Source organism: Myripristis murdjan, chromosome 11 (assembly GCF_902150065.1).
Source record: "Myripristis murdjan chromosome 11, fMyrMur1.1, whole genome shotgun sequence".
NCBI classification, from domain to species: Eukaryota; Metazoa; Chordata; class Actinopteri; order Holocentriformes; family Holocentridae; genus Myripristis; species Myripristis murdjan.
This window is the reverse complement of record NC_043990.1, coordinates 72,266-78,265: the sequence shown is the minus strand read 5'-3', so window position 1 is coordinate 78,265 and position 6,000 is coordinate 72,266.

Here is a 6,000-nt window from a genome sequence, read left to right as displayed (position 1 = left end):
ACCACCAGGTTCTGGGATTGCCGCCACGACAAGCACCAGAGACCTTGCGGCCACAGCTCCAAACAGCTGCATCAACAATGGAGGCGGAGAACATGGTCCATTCAGACTCAATGTCCCCAGCCTCCCTTGGGAGCTGGAAGAAGCTCTCCCAGAGGTGGGAGTTGAAGACCTCCCCAATAGAGGGTTCAGCCAGACGTTCCCAACAGACCCTCACAATATGTTTGGGCCTGCCAGGTCTGTCAAGCTTCCCCCTCCGCCAGCGGATCCAACTCACCACCAGGTGGTGATCAGTTGACAGCTCAGCCCCTCTCTTCACCCGAGTGTCCAAGACATACGGCCGGAGATCAGACGAAACAACAACGAAGTCGATCATCGACCCCCCCCCCCCCCCATTCCAGGTGTCACTGTCGCCACCCACGTGGGCGTTGAAGTCCCCCAGTAGAACAATGGAGTCCCCAGTCGGAGCACTATCCAGTACCCCTCCCAGGGACTCCAAGAAGGCCGGGTACTCTGCACTGCTATTTGGCCCGTAGGCACAAACAACAGTGAGAGTCCTCTCTCCAACCCGAAGGCGCAGAGAAGCGACCCTCTCGTTCACCGGGTGAACCCCAACACATGGCGGCTAAGCTGGGGGGCTATAAGCAAGCCCACACCTGCCCGCCGCCTCTCACCGAGGGCAAATCCAGAATAGTGGAGGGTCCAGCCCGTCTCGAGGAGCTGGGTTCCAGGGCCCAAGCTGTGCGTGGAGGTGAGCCCGACTATTTCTAGCCGGTACCGCTCAACCTCCTACACAAGCTCAAGTTCCTTCCCCCCCAGCGAGGTGACATTCCATGTCCCAAGTCGCCGAGGCCCCCGCCTTCGACTGCTGCCCGATCCACAAAGCACCAGCCCCTTACGGCTACCCTTGTGGGTGGTGAGCCTAATGAATATGGGTGATATGACCTTTTTCTCTGGTGGATAAAGTTGCTCGCAACACTTTTGTTTACTGCGCGAGGGAGGAGGGGGGAAAGTTGTGCAAGGCGAGGGAAGAAGAATAAATGAACTGGAGAACACAAAAGAGAAAAAACTGAACCAAAACCAACTGTTATTCCACAGTATATCATGGTTGGATGATTTGCATATCACTATTTTCATGTTTTAAATACCGCAATTACCATCAAACCGTTATTGAAACACCCCTAGTGTGTACTAATGTTTATCTGTGTGTGTGTGTGTACTGTTTATCTGTGTGTGTGTGTGTGTGTGTGTGTGTGTGTGTACTAATGTTTATCTGTGTGTGTGTGTGTGTTTGCAGGTCAGCGGGCTGTGACAGAACACACACACATGGCTGGTAAGTTTCATTGAAGTTTCTCTCATCAGTGTCCAGTTCAAACAAGGGTGTTTCCATGGCAACGTGATGCCAGAAATTAACTTTCCTAAAAATGTGATGAAAAGCAGAGTCGATCTGCTCTTCAGTCGGCTGATGTTCTCTTCATTTCACGTGGTTAAACGTCACATAAAGGAGGAAGTCAGTGCGGTTCTGAGGCCAGTGGGTTCGGGTTGGACCCCGCGCTGGTGGCCCATCAGTGGGCCGTGACCCATTTGTTGAGAAACCCTGGTCTAGAATCAGATGTGATTTTTTGTTTATTGCCTCAATTTTCTGTTACTTGAATTCAAATCTGAAGTCCAGCATCACACAAATACACTTCCGTTTTTATCTCCTATCCAAGTCTTTTATCTCTTTAGAACTTTGCCACCCAGTGAATTTACTCGACATCCCATGATCCTCTCTGTTCAGTGGCCTGAGGTGGGTTTGCTGCGTTTCTGTTTCAGAAAACGGAAAGCTTGGCTGTTACAGAGCTCGTTAACGGGCGATGATCATGATAAACAACACAGACAAACTACAGTCAACTGGGCTCAGTCTGCTGCCCAAAAGCATGCTGGGAAACTCCGAGACAGAGGCAGACGTTTCATCACAGTGAGATTTCTTTAGATCGAGTGGCTTTCCTAAACTAATTATTTTGCCCCAAAACAAAACAAAAACAAATAAACATACAAATAGATGTTGTGGTGCCTCCACCCAGTCAGCAGGAAGTGATTTTATATTTTCTCATCGAGGCACCGCTCACATCGCTGACATGTTCTCTGCAGTGTACAAGAACCTCCGTCTCATGAATCTTTGAATCTGAACTGGAACCAGGCTGAGAGAACTGGTTCTGTTACAGTCCTGGTTCCTTAATAGTCCTGGTTCTGTTACAGTCCTGGTCAAGCAGACAAAATCTCCGATGCTCAACAAGCGCTGAGCTTGAGAGGCACTACAAGGTGTGTGTGTGTGTGTGTGTGGCTGTTATCGTCACAGTAACAGCGGTCACAAGTTAATCTGGCAGAAGTATACAGGGCCTGGAGGAGGCCGTGTGGTTGTTATTGCCTGACATGTGCTATATTGTCGGACCAACCCCTGGTCAGGTACATTAGCCTAGTGGTCCAATTAAATGACTTGCAATATTTCTTTTAGGTTTCACACCCAGTATCGAACCCCGGGCGGATACATTTTTTTTATTTTGAAGAAAATAAAGCAAAATATGGAGTAGATTTCTGCTCCCATCGTTTCACTAAACCGCATGAACCACCAACAAGCTAAGTTGAGCAGGTAGTTAGCCAAGTCTAGAAAATTATAAGAGAGATTTAATAATAGTCACTCAGGCGTTTGCGAGGTCAGCCGTGTCCCCTCGGCGTGATTAGAACATCTGCTGTTGCCACGAGAAACGCCCAACGTTTACAAACAAAGGTCACCAGTTAACACGGAAACCAGTTAATCTGTAACACTGGTCACGGTGTCTGGAGGGGAGGAGCTGGTCATGGTGTCTGGAGGGCGGCAGGTGGTGGAAGCATCCAGATCGGCTTGAGTGCTGCTGTAGCTCACCACGTTCATGGGACTCTCTGTAAGGTCGGGAGCTTCTGTGGGCTGGCTGGCCTCGTTTGAAGCGACGAGACAGTCTGAGTCTGTGTTGGCTGCGTCTTCTTTACTGTCATTGTTGATTTTGACATTAACCCTAACCCCAAAAAATTTCTAATGTCCGTTTTCGCGACCACCTTATCAGTTGGCTGTCTTCTTTTCATTTTGCAGTACAGCGACGTAGGTAGCTGGGCTGTAACTAGCTTCTATCTCTTTGCGCACTGTGTAGCCTAAAGGAAATAGCCTAACACCGTAAGGAAAAGACGCAGGTTACCTATCAAATATCTGCCACATATATCAATATTAAATAAATAAATAAATAAATAAAATAAACAATATCTTAAAATGTGTGTGTTTTGATGTCTTGATGTCCAACTTAAAAAAAAAACAAACAATAAAATAATTTTTTATAGGCTATAGCCTTTTTTTTTTTTTTTTTTTCTTAGTGACAATTTTGGGGAAGCTAAGCTTCCCCTAGCCTCTTAATAGCGCCGCCTATGGTCCTGGTTCCTCAATAGTCCTGGTTCTGTTACAGTTCTGGTTGTGAGATCAGGTGCTGAAAGCGTCTTCTTTTTCTTCTCTTGGTTGTTCTTGTTCCCTCCAGGTTCCGTTGCTGAACAGTACAACCCATCTGGTCAGGGTCCTGAAGGTACGCATCACCACCTCCTGACCCCTGAACTCTGACCCCTGAGCCTGAACTGTAACTAACTGTGACCTCTGACCTCTGGCACACAACCACGCTGCTCTGGTTCTTGAAGATACTCTCTCACCCTGACCTTTGACTCCAGAATACCTCCAAAAAAAAAAAAAAACAAAAACCTGTGTGACCTTTGACCCCTGGTGTTATCATGACAACAGGAACCTCAAACACAGCAGCTCAGTGTTTCAGTCCTGGATCTGATAGTTCTGGTTCTGTTGCAGTCCTGGTTCCACATTAGTCCCGGTCCTGTTACAATTTCAATTTCCACTGGCTGACCCATCTGTCTGTTGACCCGTCTGTCTGTTTACCTGTCTGTCTGCTGAGTCAGAAGTCGTGCAACTCTTAGTATAAAAATACTGTTACATTTATTTATTTATTACTTTGATCATCAGTTACTTTGTTTATTAGTCTGCTGCTATTTTCTTCTGCTATGAACCAAAAACCCTCATCAGGGATTGACAGTTCCGTCTCGTTAATATAATAAAATATAATCTGATCTGAACGTGGACGTCATTGATCTGCAGCTGTGGCCTATCAGCTTCATCCATTGTGGTCATGTGATCAGCGTAGCAGATGTGACATCATCATCTTCTTCCCTCCAGGTGCAGAAAATGTGGAACTGGAGGATACCTGCTGACTTTCACATCAAGCCGCGAGTTCGATTCCTGCGCTACCGATTCCAGTGTACCGACCAATCCGCATGGCCGAGGAACTCCGATCCCGCCCACTAGCGACTGGGAGCGGCTGTGTGTTGGTGTTGAACTATTTAAAAAGCTGACTTGTTTATAGGCATCCTGTCCCGGTCCGGTTCGTGTTGTAGAAAATGTTCCAGCAGGCTCGTCGTCTGTCTTCTCTGTGGACACAAAAATAATAAAAATTTAAAAAGATGTTGTATTAACGTTTCCACCGAATCTCTGTGAGGGTTTGGTGATTGTGACTTCATGCTGGATTTACCAGACATAGAAAATGTGACAACAGCTTCATTTTCAGTGTCGGGGCTTTGTACATTTTTAAATGTATGTGATTTTACAGTAATCTTCTACATTAAAAGTGACATCAAGCTGGAACTCTGTCCTCCATGTTCCCTGCTCTGTCCCACATCAGGAACCTGTTAGAACAGAAACCAAAGATCACATGAAACCAGAGCTCTGAAGGACTGTCAGCTGGGTTGGTAGTGTTGGTGGAAAATCAAAGTTCTGTGGATTTGGGTTTAGTGGAAAATGTTTGGTTCTTCAGTTTGGTGGATGGGAAATAAAACATTGACTGGAAAAATGTTCTTTCACGTAAAACTTTCAGGTTCTTGCCTCCTTATAAATAAATGTTTTGATATGCAAGTGCAAACGGTGTGTATTGTGTTCTGTTAATGAACCTCAAACCCAAACCTGTGTGAAGCCTGACCTCTAGTGGTAGAAAGCAGGACGTCACCAGAGCCCATAGAGAACAGCATGTGGTGTCACAGGGTCAGGGATTTACTGTTTTTTTTTTGTTGTTGTTTTTTAAAATGATATTTTTATTGGATTTTTGATACAAAAAAAAAAAAAAAAAACAGTGTTTCCATGATTAAAGAATTGGAGCTAGTTATGAAAACAAAACATATAAACTAATATTCCAGTATATGTTGCTAAAGAGTGAGTAAGGCATGAGAAATGAAAAAAAAAAATAAAAGCAGAAACAGGATGTCAGTCATCAGTCAGGCCAGTTCTGTACAAACAAACATCACATCTCTGGAAATAAAGTCGCTTGTTTTTCCTCTACTAGTTTTTCTTTTTCTGCGACTGAAACGAGCTGTGCACCAGAGGAACCACGAGGAGACCAGCAGTCGTTTCAAAACCAGCAGGTTTAATTGGAACATTTCATACAGAACAATCTGGTTGTCATGCTCCATCTGCCTGTCAGCTAAGGAACAACAAAACAACAAAGAGATAAACAACAAAACAAACCAACATCTGATCCAGAGGCTGGACTGAGTGCATAGATGATCAGTTAACTGATTATAGACTGATCAGACCAAATGAGTTCAGATTGAATTTCAGCTCCCAGCCGAGGAACTTCTGTCACTGCGGATTTCTAAAGTTGTAAAACTCTTTGGGTTGGAAGAAAGAAAACCGTCAGCGACAGTTTCCTGTTTTTTCCTGGGTTAGGGTTAGTTGGCTGAGGGGAAGTTGGCTGAGCTTTGCTTCCAGGTTTGTTTCCATGGTAACAGAGGTTGTTTCCACGGAAACAACTGTCTGAGCTGGGAGGGAAGACGAAGGCTTCTGACATTGAACACAAAATACTGATGGACTGGGAATGAAAACTCTGTCACTTTAAAATCAAGATGGCGTCTCAAAGTCTTCATGATAATAAAAAGTGGACTTGGTGCCTC